Raw genomic sequence first — 13,115 nt, 5'->3', positions numbered from 1 at the left:
TTTTCGGTTTTTTTTTTTTGGCCGCGCCAGTCAGCTTATGGGACCTTAGTTCCCCGACCAGGGATCGAACCTGGGCCCCGGCAGTGAAAGTGCTGAGCCCTAACCACTGGGCCGCCAGGGAATTCCTTCAAAACCCACCTTTTTAAAAAAAGAATCTATTGGCCAGGGCTAGGTGTATATGTATGTGAAAGAAAGATCAGTTGTACAGTTTGCCAAGAATTGATGTCAAAATTGTCAGGGACTGGGAACTTTTGTAGCCCTCAGTAGATGCCCCCTCTTGAAGTTAGGACTATGTTTGCTCATCCTGAGGCTTTGACACCTTTCTTGTCTTTTAAGTTCTATAGCAGATGTTCATCAGGCTCCCATGGAGTTCCCAGGATTGTCAGGTTTTGTAGGTCTGGAGGCTTGAACTGATTTGGAATAATTAGGGGCTCTATTATTTTGAGCGTCAGCTCTTGCTTTCCACAAGGCTTGTTCTTCCCCTCTTCAGGTTGAAGGTTGTACTTTTTGATAGAGAAATGAAAGAAGTAGGAGTTGATCTAGACAGTTCTCACAAAGCTCTTTTTGTTATCTTTAGTTTACGGGCCTTGGCTCATTCTGGCCTGTGACTTTCCCAGCACTTTTCCTTTAGGTCAGAACCACCACTCTATTATTTTTTTTTACTGTGCCCTCTTCCTTTGTACATGTGTGTGTTTGTGGGAGTGCTTTTAACATCTGTACTCCTTGGAGAATGCTGTGCAACCATACTACTGGTTTCTTTAGCTTGTTCTCATTTTAAATTTGAATTGGCGGGAGGGGGGTGGGATGAACTGGGAGATTGGGATTGACATATGTACACTAATATGTATAAAATAGATAACTAATAAGAACCTGCTCTATAACACAGGGAACTCTACTCCACTTCGGTGTACAGTAGAAACTGGCACAACATTGTAAAACAACTATACCCCAATTTAAAAAAAAGCAATAGGTTATATCATATCCAATTTAAGTGTAAGCCAGATTGCTCCCACCCCCAAAAAAGAAAAAATAAATAAATTTGAATTGGTATAATTCATAATTAATTGCACAATTTATTGTCAGAATCTCGCTTTTGAGGATTTCTTTAAAAAAATACCAACTGTTTTCTCTTTAGAGTTTTAGATTATGAGATTTACTTTTGTGAAATCTACATTTTGAAAGCAATATAAAGCACAATGGATAAAAATGTGAGCTGTCTAGAGTCAGAAAACCTGGATTCTGAGTCAGGTTCCACCAGTTATTTTGTTTGGGGGCCTTGGGCATGTTATGTAACAGTTGGAAATCTTAGTTTTCTCAACTGTAATATGGGGATAATGAGAGTATCCACCTCCTAGGGCCACTGAGAGGACTTGACAATCCCTGTAAAACTAGGTATCTGACTGGTGGTTAGAGCTCAATACCCAATAAATATTTTCTGTTGTTAATAGCTAATTTTGTTAACGGTCTGATGTTATTTACTGATGTGTAGTAAGGTTTACATAATGCCTTCCCAGATAGCCAGTTATTGGATCCTGTGAAGTAGGCGGGTATTACCCTTTTTTGGATGAGGAAATTATGGCGTGAAAAGTTTTGACTGACTTGAGGGCACATAGCTGTGGCAGAACTAGGTCTTTAATACAGGATTACTGGTGCCGCATCTAGGACTTGCTCTCTTTACTGCATCCTTCTGACAGCACTCAGCTGTTGGCTATCAACCTTTTTTTCTCTCTTTTTTTTTTTCTTTTCCCTTTTTTATTGAAGTATAATTGACACACAATATTATATTATTTTCAGGGGTACAGCACAGTGATTTGACATTTATATATATTACAAAAACTGAGGAACAGCCAGATGGAAGAGATGCATAGGGCAAGGTATGTGGGAAGGGGTGCAGAACTTCCATGTCCTCTCCAGGCCCAGGTGTGCCACTCTCCCCAAATCTCTGTGTGTTCACCAACCCAGAAGCTCCTTGGTTATCACACTTTCAAAGATTACATGGTTACTTTCTCTTTGAGACCCTTTCAGTTTTTCAACTAGTTTATCTTCTTGGTCTGGATTAAGCCCAGTATAGTAGTTCCCCCATCCTTTTATTTTTTTTAGATTTATTATTTATTTATTTATTTACTTATTTAATTTATTTTTGACTGCATCAGGTCTTAGTTGGGGCATGCAGGATCTTCGATGAGGCATGCAGGGTTTTTCGTTACGGTGCGTGGGCTTCTCTCTAGTTGTGGCGTGCAGGTTTTCTCTTCTCTAGTTGTGGTGTGCAAGCTCCAGGGCACGTGGGCTCTGTAGTTGTGGCGTGGGTTCCAGAGCGCGTGGGCTCTGTAGTTCGCGGCATGTGGGCTCTCTAGTTGAGGCGCGCGAGCTCAGTATTTGTGGTGTGCGGGCTTTAGTTGCCCTGCGGCATGTGGGATCTTAGTTCCCTGACCAGGGATCGAACCCGCGTCCCCCTCATTGTAAGGTGGATTCTTTACCACTGGACCACCAGGGAAGTCCCCCCTCATCCTTTTAGAATGAAACTGTCAGCAAGATTTTATCAGATTTTCAATCCCTACCCCGTTTTAAAATAAATTTGATACCCAACTAATGATGAGGTGCCTGAAGTTTCCTATCTCTAACATCATCATTACCAGGCCAATTTGGGGATCTGAACCAAGAAACTAATCTATATTCTCCATTATTGAGCAGGCTGAAGGGTACTCCAGCAGCTGTATCATGTCCATTACTCTCTTTTATCCTCATTCAGAAATTCTTTAGTGTGGTTTATGGATTTCTACTGGGAATATCATTTTGAGACACACTGCCATCCCACTTCCCCCTTTAAGATTTGAATGAGATTTGCCCATCATTGGCATACTGCATTCACAAATTCATTAAACTCAGATTTTCGTGGATAGGGACCATGTCTTATTTATTTCATAAAATTCATAAACTTTAACTGATTTTGGATATCTCTATTATAGATGTCTTTTTAAAAAAAATAATAAACTTCCTTTATTCCTTTGCTTTTTCTCTTTCCTTCAGTCCTTTTTATTTTATCTTATTTATTTATTTTTTGGCTGCGCTGTGTGGCTTGCAGGATCTTAGTTCCCCAACAAGGGATTGAACCCGTCTGTGCCCCCTGCAATGGAAGTGCAGAGACCTAACCACTGGACCACCAGGGATGTCTTCAGTTAAGATATTGGCAACTTAATTTTCAGATATTGTCTTTTGTGGCTTAATAGTTACCTCTCCCATTGCTTTTCTTATGTTGTTCCTGATGTTCTTTCCCAGTTTTATCCGGGAATTTTTCTCTCTTTATTTTCAATTTTAAGCTCTCATAATCAGATTGGCAAGTATTCAGACAAACATGTTCTTCCTACTCCCTGTCAACAACACTCTTTTAGCAGGCTGAGAACCCATCATCATTCATATATTTACTCATCAGAATGGCGCCATGTGCTGTGCTTGGTGCTGAGTATGCGTTTGTGAGCATGGAAGACTTGACCCTTGCACCTCCCTAAACTTATAGGCTAATGGGGGCAGGTAGACAATAACATAAGCTTTTATAACACTGTGTGCCTGGGTGGAAGACAGTAAAAACTTCCAGATGAAGAAGTGGGATTTAGACTGACATCTAAAGGGCAAATAGGAGTAAGCCAAGGTTGGGAGGAAGGGAAGGAGAAGAATGTTCCAGCAGGATCTGGAAGGTCAACTCCAATTTATTGACAGTCATAAACATTCCTCCTTTCTTTCTGAAGTCTCAGCCATCAATTGGAAGAAGAGAGAAAAATTGTTACTAAAGGCCTCCCCCACCCCTAGGTTCTCCAAATCCTTTAGATTTTTTTTCCCTAGAAAGACTTTCCAGGGTTCTTCTGGTTGTGTGGTTCACCCCCTTATTGACCAGCTGGAATGGGTAGCAGTTGGCAAGCTGCCTTTGGGTTCTTCCTTATAGGGAGTGACCAATTATGCACCCTCCCCCCGCCACTCCCCCCAGCCCCGGCTCCTTCTGGGAAGCTGGATGACTTTGCACTTGCTGATGGTGAGGAGCTTCCTGTTTATTCTCCAGATTTCTGTTTTTTTCTATGTTTCTATTCTGTGTTATATTCTTCTGCCCCTCAACCTCTTGACATGAATTTTCTCCTGTGACAATTTAGAAATGTTTACTTCCTTATTTTCTTGTTGAATTATTTCCTCCATTGTCTCTGGGAGTTCTTCATCCTCTTTGATAACCTTTGTCTGGAGAGTGGTATTTAAGCCTGAGAATAGAGATGCCAGCTTATGTTTAGTAAACATGCTGTTGGCAAAAAACCTCCAGCAGGAAAGCGAGTGCAGCACAATTTCTGCAGTGCCTTGGAGCATCCCGTTTAGTGCTAAAGCTCCTAAAAGCAACTTTAATCCTTTACCCCTTTGTAGAGCTCCCTAACTCATTATCTTTGGCCTTGATAGGAAGACTATAGACTATCAACAAACTCATCATTTGGTGGCATAGTTTAAAGTACCCCCCCACCCCTGCCACGTGGCTTGTGGGATCTTAGTTCCCCGACCAGGGATTGAACCTGGGCCCCAGCAGTGAAAGCACTGAGTCCTAACCACTGGACCGCCAGGGAATTCCCTAAAGTACTTTCTAAAACATTATGTTCAGATATCCTTATTATATATATATTTTAGTTAAAGACTATATAAAATTGATACATTTTATTTTGGGGGTAGATAATATAGTCACATGATTTAAACTTAAAAAGGTACAGAGGAGAATTTGGTAAATATTCTCCTTCTTGCCATGTCTCTCAGCCACCTAGTTCTCTGAGACAACCAACGTTACCAGTTTCTTGTATATCCTTCCAAAGTAATTTTGTGCATAGACAAAGACACGACTTGGTATATATGTCATAATATATATGTCAGATAACATATCTGCTGATGAGATGCATGATGTGTATCCTGTATTTCTCAAGGCCACTTAGTGAGTGGAAAGACTGTGGAATTTGAAAAGTTTTGAATTCAAACCTCAAAACCTCAGCTATGCCATTTATTAGTTGAGTGACCTTGGGCAGTTTGCTTAGGCTCTGTATGCTTTGATTTCTTTATGTGGTTAATAATACTCAGTGTGCCAAGGCTGTTGAGTATGACGTATGTACAGTTCCTTCTCTGGTGCATGTTAAAATGCTTCACAGATGGTTGCTACCTTTGCTGTTTCTTACTGGACCACGCTCTTTGGCCTATGTGAACTGGGAGGGGCAAAGTCTTGCTCTAAAAAATGAATGGATTGAATTGCCTTTACTATAATATGTGATCAATGCTCTCTACTTATGAAGGGAACCATGAGCCAAGGGAGATAGAAATAGCACTTTGAAAAGAATAGAACATTTTTTGTTCCTCAGGTATTGGAGAACAGCTATTTCTGGTCTGGGGCCTTCACACTTGGCTGGTGGAGTGCTGATAAACCCTAGGACTTCACTTCCCCTGGTAGGAAGTTATTAACACTGAGGAGCTTTTCATGTTTAATAGCTCAATTAGCTCCAGCCCTTCAGTATTGCTTGAAGCTTTGGACTCTTATGGGAAGCTTTACTTGGTCAGCCCTATTTTTGGTTTCCTGCTATTCAGTTCCCATTGTGATGTTAATCCTTTAATAGCAGTTAGCTTTCATTCTTTTTGGTTCTTGCACAATGCTTGATGTGTAATAGATGGAAGAGTCTCGAATTTCAGAACCAGTCCCATGTGGTTTCACAGGAGGATGGTGTTAAGCCTTCCTTCATGGTTATCTGGACTCAGCATTTTTTAAAAAATTATTATTTATTCTTTTTTATTTTTGGCTGCATTGGGTTTTCCTTGCTGCGTGCGGGCTATTCTCTGGTTGCGGCCGAGGCAACTCTTCCTTGAGATGCGCGGGCTTCTCGTTGCGGCGGCTTCTCTTGTTGTGGAGCACGGGCTCTAGGCCCGCGGGCTTCAGTAGTTGTGGCACGTGGGCTCAGTAGTTGTGGTTCGTAGGCTCTAGAGCACAGGCTCAGTAGTTGTGGCGCATGGGCCCAGTTGTTCCACAGTATGTGGGATCTTCCCGGACTAGGGATTGAACCTGTGTCCCCTGCATTGGCAGGCGGATTCTTAACCACTGCGCCACCAGGGAAGGTCCCTAGTTTGCTCATTTTTAAACAAAATCATAATGGGTATTGAATTTTATTCAGTGCATTTTCAGCATCTGTTGAGAAGGTTATATACGTTTTCTCCTTTAGTATCTGGTAATATAGAAAATTGTGTTGGTAGATGTCCATAGGTTAAACTGTCTTTTCATTCCTGGGATAAGCCCTCTTTGGTTATGATGTATTTGTCCTCTGTTATACTGCTCTTTCTACAACATCAGAATTACCTGGAGCATGAAGGTTTAATAGAATATGGCATAAAAACCATCTGAGCCTGTAGGTATTTTTTGTATGTCTGTGTGTAGGGGATATTTGACAACTCTTGTTTTTTCATTCACATTTCTTTGATGCTCAGTGGTCACTAGTACTTCTAAAAGTGAATCTTAAAAGTTCCTTGGTTTTTCCTCCTCTGCCCTCTAAATGTTAATGTTCTTTAGAGTTCTGTTGTTCATTATTCATTCATACATATTTATTAGATATTATTAGAGATATTTATTTATGCCAGGCACAGTGCTAGGAACTTCCCTCCCTGCTGCTAGATTTTTTCCTTCTGGTCTGGCTTCCCCACTGCTGGCAGAGTCATTTTTAGCTGGGAGAGGAGGACTAAATGTATTTCATACCTTCTCTTAAAAATCTCTGTTAAGGAACTTGCATGGTGGCACAGCGGTTAAGAATCTGCCTGCCAGTGCAGGGGACATGGGTTTGAGCCCTGGTCTGGGAAGATCCCACATGCTGCGGAGCATCTAAGCCCGTGTGCCACAACTACTGAGCCCACGTGCCGCAACTACTGAAGCCTACGCGCCTAGAGCCTGTGCTCCGCAACAAAGGGATACCACCGCAATGAGAAAACCCTGTACCGCAACAAAGAGTAGCCCCTGCTCGTTGCAACTAGAGAAAGCCCACGTGCAGAAACGAAGACCCAACACAGCCAGAAAAAAAAAAATCTCTGTTGAGTCCTTCATGTGTATAGGATCATGGGCCTTTCCTGTGTGGCTCAGCCTCCGTGTCAGCTCATCTCCCGTCATTCTCTGTCATATACACTGGACACACTGGCTACACTGTATCCCCCAGTAAGCCCTGTTCTTTCATGACTCTGCCTTTACACATTTTGTTTTCTCTAACAAGAATTCTTGTCTCTTCCTGGCAAATTTCTATTCATCCTTCAAGGCACTCTTTTAAAAAGATTTGTTGTTGGCCAGAACATGCTGAGCGGAGTGTGCGACCGGCTCGCCTCAGCGCTGTGGGGGACACGTGCACAGCCGTCCGCGGTCGCCCAGAGGTGTCTGCACATGTTGGTGTCGCGGCCGTCCACAGACAAGAGCGAGAGGACGAGGAAACCTCCCTGCGCCTTCGACCCAGCACTGCTGGAGTTCCTGGTGTGCCCGCTCTCCAAGAAGCTGCTCAGATACGAAGCATCGACAAATGAATTGATTAACGAAGAGTTAGGAATAGCCTATCCAATTATTGATGGGATACCTAATATGATACCACAGGCAGCTAGGATGACACATCAAAATAAGAAGCAAGAAGAAATGGAGCAGCATTAGATCATACTTAAAAATAACAACACACACAACTAAATTTTCTAAATACCATCCACCTTTTAAAAAGTCAGAGTGACGGGTAATAAGTGGAGGAAAAGAATGTTTCTCTCTCTTCCTACGTTGATTGTCCTTATTCCATTGGTCTCTTTAGCAGGACTGTTATACTCGTCCTCTGTGGAAGAAAACTTCCCACAGGGCTGCACTAGCACAACCAGCCTGTGCTTTTACAGTCTGCTCTTGCCGATTACCATACCCGTTTCTGTGTTCTTCCACCTTTGGACTTGGATGGGTATTAAACTCTTCAGGCATAATTAATACAACCAGGGCCAAGATGGTATATCCTAATGATATGCTGAGTGTCTGTCTCTGAAAGCTCAAGTACATGGAAATACTGGAAACCCACTTAATTTGCAAGAAAGATGCATTGCCTAGCTTCTGTCAGAGGTTTAGGACTATAGGAGGCTTAAGCTGCAGAGGCTTCTTTATTGTACTTTGGTCTGCCCTTGTTTTTTGAAGGTTCTCATTCATACCTGGGGTATCAGAAGAAACATTTCAACAAAGTGTCTTGTTGGACGTTAACAGCCCCAGCCATCATCTGATGGCTTTATTTCATATCGCATTCATAATTAAAAGTTACTAATTTGAAATTTTATATGTTTATTTTACATTCAAAGTCTGGTAAAGTCACATGTTAAGGATGACTGAAGTAATTCCAGAGGAGCTCTGTTGGAGTAGTTGTAGAGAAATGCATTTGAACTCATGTGGTATAAAACTGTAATAAAATGGAAATTTCATGTATTTGCCAAAAAAAAAGAAAAGATTTGTTTTTAATTCTCTTAGAGAGTTTGAATCCCGTAGTACTCTGTTCATAGATCTGTCTTAGCACTTATCAAATTATATGATGCTGATCCATTTATACATGTCTCCATGTTTAAATGACTGTAACCTGCTCAGAATGGGTCTTTATCTCTCTAAATTGTCTCCTCAACAGCTACTGTACTGCTTAGCGTAGAGTAGGCCCTCAGCAAATACTTGTGAATGCTTGACTGACTGCACGAGTGGATGCCTGAAAGAGCTCTGCTGTGCTCTTGCCTTGAAGGGGGATACTACTGCTACTAGTCATGGAAGGTTGCCAGAGAGGAAACAAGTCTCTGAACTAAAACAATGTATACTTGAATAGTCCCTCTTTCTTCTTCCCTTCCCCCAACATGTGTCTCTGTGTGTGTGTGTGTGTGTGTGTGTGTGTGTGTGTGGTGGTTGTGGGGACATAAACTTAGAAAAGTATATATTTATTAGTATTTTTCTGTTGACTTTAACTTTTAAATTATTATTTTTTAAAAAATATATTTATTTATTTTTGGCCACGTTGGGTCTTTGTTGCTGCGCGCGGGCTGTCTGTAGTTGCAACGAGCGGGGGCTACTCTTCATTGCAGTGTGTGGGCTTCTCATTGCAGTGGCTTCTCTTGTTGCGGAGCACGAGCTCTAGGCGCGTAGGCTTCAGTAGTTGTGGCTCGTGGCCTTAGTTGCTCTGCGGCATGTGGGATCTTCCTAGACCAGGGCTCGAATCTGTGTCCCCTGCATTGGCAGGCAGATTCTTAACCACTGCGCCACAAGGGAAGTCCACTTTTAAATGATTAAAACATGAAAACAGCTGTAGGATGATGAGATTTTGGTTGACCTTTTCCTTTTTTTTTTTTTCTTTTAGCTAATTTTTTTTTTAATACAATTTTCAATTTCTTTTTTTTTTTTTAATTTTATTTATTTATTTATTTATTTATGGCTGTGTTGGGTCTTCGTTTCTGTGTGAGGGCTTTCTCCAGTTGTGGCAAGCGGGGGCCACTCTTCATTGCGGTGCGCGGGCCTCTCACTGTCGCAGCCTCTCTTGTTGCGGAGCACAGGCTCCAGACACACAGGCTCAGTAATTGTGGCTCACGGGCTTAGTTGCTCCGCGGCATGTGGGATCTTCCCAGACCAGGGCTCGAACCCGTGTCCCCTGCATTGGCAGGCAGATTCTCAACCACTGCACCACCAGGGAAGCCCCCTTTTTTTTTTTTTTAATTAAACAAACATTTTTAAATATAGTAATAAGTCAATAAGGGAACTGAACCAGATTCAGGATTGAAATAATGCAGTCTTTTTAAAATATTTATTTATGTATTTATTTATTTGGCTGCGTCTGGTCTTAGTTGCAGCATGTGGGATCTTCATTGCGGCATGCAGGATTTTTCGTTGTGGCGCGTGGGCTCAGTACTTGCAGTGCGTGGGCTTAGTTGCCCCAAGGCTTGTGGGATCTTAGTTCCCCGACCAGGAATCGAATCCACATCCCCTGCATGGGAAGGCGGATTCTTAACCACTGGACCACCAGGGAAGTCCCGAAATAATGCAGTCTTCCATGAAGATATCAAAGCCATATTTTTCACCTCAACCTCCAACATTTTATGTAGGTTAAGGATGTCCCTCAAACATCTCTAAGCCCTCTGTCCCCCAGCTTCTAACTCATGGTGTTCAGCATGGGGCCCTGTGCAGGACCACCAATGCTTATGCACAGTGGACCACCTTAGACTCTCAGGAGGCCTGACCCGGCCTGCAGAGACTGACGGCAGCCCACCCTCAGCCGTTCAGTCGTAGGGGCACCTGCTGGCTGACCTCTTCCTTTTTTTTTTTGCAGATTTTCTTACATTATTTGATAACATGATAAAATCAGAAGTAAAACTTTTTCCTTCCAAGATGCAGTAAAACCCTATTTAAGAAAGCACTGGGGACTTCCCTGGTGGCGCAGTGGTTAAGAATCCACCTGCCAATGCAGGGGACATGAGTTCGAGCCCTGGTCTGGGAAGATCCCACATGCCGCGGAGCAACTAAGTCCGTGTGCCATGACTACTGAGCCTGTGCTCTAGAGCCTGCAAGCCACAACTACTGAGCCCAAGTGCTGCAACCACTGAAGCCTGTGTGTCTAGAGCCCGTGCTCTGCAACAAGAGAAACCACCGCAGTGAGAAACCTGTGCACCTCAATGAAGAGTAGCCCCCGCTCGCCGCAACTAGAGGAAGCCCACGTGCAGCAACGAAGACCCAACACGGCCAAAAATAAATTAATTAATTAATTAAAAAAAAAAAAAAGCACTGGCTCTTACAAGTAAGGCTTTACATATGTTGGGTTCTATTATAAATGAAACATTAATTCATTTAAACCTCAACGTTCCTATGAGCAGGGTACTCTTATCACTTTTAACAGATAAGGAAACAGCACAGAGCTAGTAAGTTGTAGAGCTGGGATCGAGCAGAGTGGTTACTTCAGCAGTTAGAAGTGCTGAATTTAATATTGCTCCACCTCTAGCTTCATTTAAAGTTTGGGTGCCCAAACAGCACCACTGCTATAGTGATTTGAATTAGTAGCAGAGTTACTAAGGTTTAAGGGTGGCAGTCTTGGGGGAGAATACTTCGCTAGGGACTCAGTACTTCAAAACTGATTTGTCAAATTTACTCCCAAACCTTCCCCTCCCCTTTTTTCTGACTACAAAAGTAACGCATGTTTATTGGAAAAACTGGGGAAATACAGGAGAACACCAAGATTTCAGAGTGTCCATCTTAACACTTAGTGGTGGTAATAACTACTGCAAACATTTTCATACTTTTATATATTCAGACTTTAAGAAATGAAAATGAGGGCTTCCCTGGCGGCGCAGTGGTTGGGAATCTGCCTGCCAGTGCAGGGACCAGGGGTTCGAGCCCTGGTCTGGGAAGATCCCACATGCCGTGGAGCAACTGGGCCCGTGAGCGACAACTACTGAGCCTGCGCGTCTGGAGCCTGTGCTCCGCAACAAGAGAGGCCGCGATAGTGAGAGGCCCACGCACCGCGATGAAGAGTGGCCCCTGCTTGCCGCAACTAGAGAAAGCCCTCGCACAGAAACGAAGACCCAACACAGCCAAAAATAAAATAAATAAATAAATTAATTAATTAAAAAAAAAAAAGAAATGAAAATGAGATTCTATTGTTACCTATTTGTTAATGATCTGTGTTAATGTGTTAATGTTTAATGAGCATTTTTCCATCTTAATGTTACATTCTGTGTACTACCATTGTTTCACCAATTTATATTTTGAGGTATTTGTACTGTTTTGTTATTGTTAATTATCCTTATTGATGAAAACGTTCACAGATCCAGGTTTTTTTTCTGGGAGTGAAATTGCGGGGTCAAAGAATATGCTGTTTTTTATAGTCTTTTAGTGATTGCTTGAGTGCCTTTGCTGAACCCTCACCAACACTAGGTAGTAGCATTGAGCGGGGTGGGTGGGGATGAAAAACCTTGGCTGGTTTTGGTTACATTTCCATGATTACTAATGAGGTTGAATATTTTCTGTAACTTTATTGGCCAGTTGAGTTTCTTTGAAGAATTGCTTATCCATCCTTTACTTGTTATTAATTATTCATTCAAGTATTTCTACATTTTTGCTGAGTGCCAAGCACTGTTGTAAACCTCAGATATAAGGCAATAAAAAAATAATAAAAGAAAAAAAAAAGAAAGCAAGCACTGGCTCTTTTATTTTATTTATTTATTTTAAAAGATTTATTTATTATTTATTTTAGGCTACGTCAGGTCTTAGTTGTGGCACGCGGGATCTTCTATGAGGCACCCGCATGCCTTTTTTCGTTGCGGTGCTTCGGCTCTTTGTTGTGGTGCGTAGGCTTCTCTCTAGTTGTGGCCTGTGGGTTTTCTTTTCTCTAGTTGTGGCACGCGAGCCAGTAGTTTGCAGCACGTGGGCTCTAGTTGAGGCGCGCAAGCTCAGTAGTTGTGGTATGTGGGCTTTAGTTGTCCCCCTGGTGTGTGGGATCTTAGTTCCCTAACCAGGGATCGAACCCATGTCCCCTGCATTGGAAGGCGGATTCTTTACCACTGGACCACCAGGAAAGTCCCAGCACTGGCTCTTTTTAAAATTAATTAATTAATTTAAAAAATTTATTTATTTATTTATTTATTTATTTTTGGCTGTGTTGGGTCTTCATTGCTGTGTGCCGGCTCTCTCTAGTTGTGGGGAGTGGGGGCTACTCTTCATTGCGGTGCGTGGGCTTCTCATTGCGGTGGCTTCTCTTGTTGCGGAGCATAGACTCTAGACACACAGGCTTCAGTGGTTGCAGCACTTGGGCTCAGTAGTTGTGGCTCACGGGCTCTAGAGCGCAGGCTCAGTAGTCGTGGCACATGGGCTTAGTTGCTCCGAGGCATGTGGGATCTTCCCAGACCAGGGCTTGAACCCCTGTCCCCTGCATTGGCAGCTGGATTCTTAACCACTGTGCCTCCAGGGAAGCCCAGCTCTGGCTCTTTTAAAATCACATTTTAAGAAAAGGCAAAATTTTCCTGATAAAATGAAATTATTTGAGATTAACCAGTAAATATTAATTCAAAGAGACTAGTTTTATTTCTATGTTTGGCACAATAACAGAGGGCCAAAGGAA

The 13,115-nt window shown here is 42.4% G+C and overlaps 1 protein-coding gene and 2 pseudogenes across 3 annotated transcripts in view; all 3 read left to right on the top strand.

Moving 5' to 3' along the window:
• The window catches only part of PTPN9 (protein tyrosine phosphatase non-receptor type 9), a 79,931-nt gene that overhangs the window by 16,538 nt on the left and 50,278 nt on the right, over positions 1 to 13,115 (top strand). The gene's annotated exons all lie outside the window — the stretch shown is intronic.
• Positions 4,602 to 7,669, top strand: LOC309656359 (protein preY, mitochondrial pseudogene; annotated as a pseudogene). The gene has a single exon. The product of its transcript is annotated as a protein preY, mitochondrial pseudogene (transcript).
• LOC309656361 (phosphatidylinositol N-acetylglucosaminyltransferase subunit Y pseudogene) lies at positions 7,759 to 9,726 on the top strand (annotated as a pseudogene). Its single transcript has one exon. The product of its transcript is annotated as a phosphatidylinositol N-acetylglucosaminyltransferase subunit Y pseudogene (transcript).

This window comes from Balaenoptera physalus (genome assembly GCF_965194825.1).
Source record: "Balaenoptera physalus genome assembly, chromosome: 2".
Lineage (NCBI taxonomy): Eukaryota > Metazoa > Chordata > Mammalia > Artiodactyla > Balaenopteridae > Balaenoptera > Balaenoptera physalus.
This window is presented reverse-complemented; position numbering and strand designations above follow the sequence as displayed.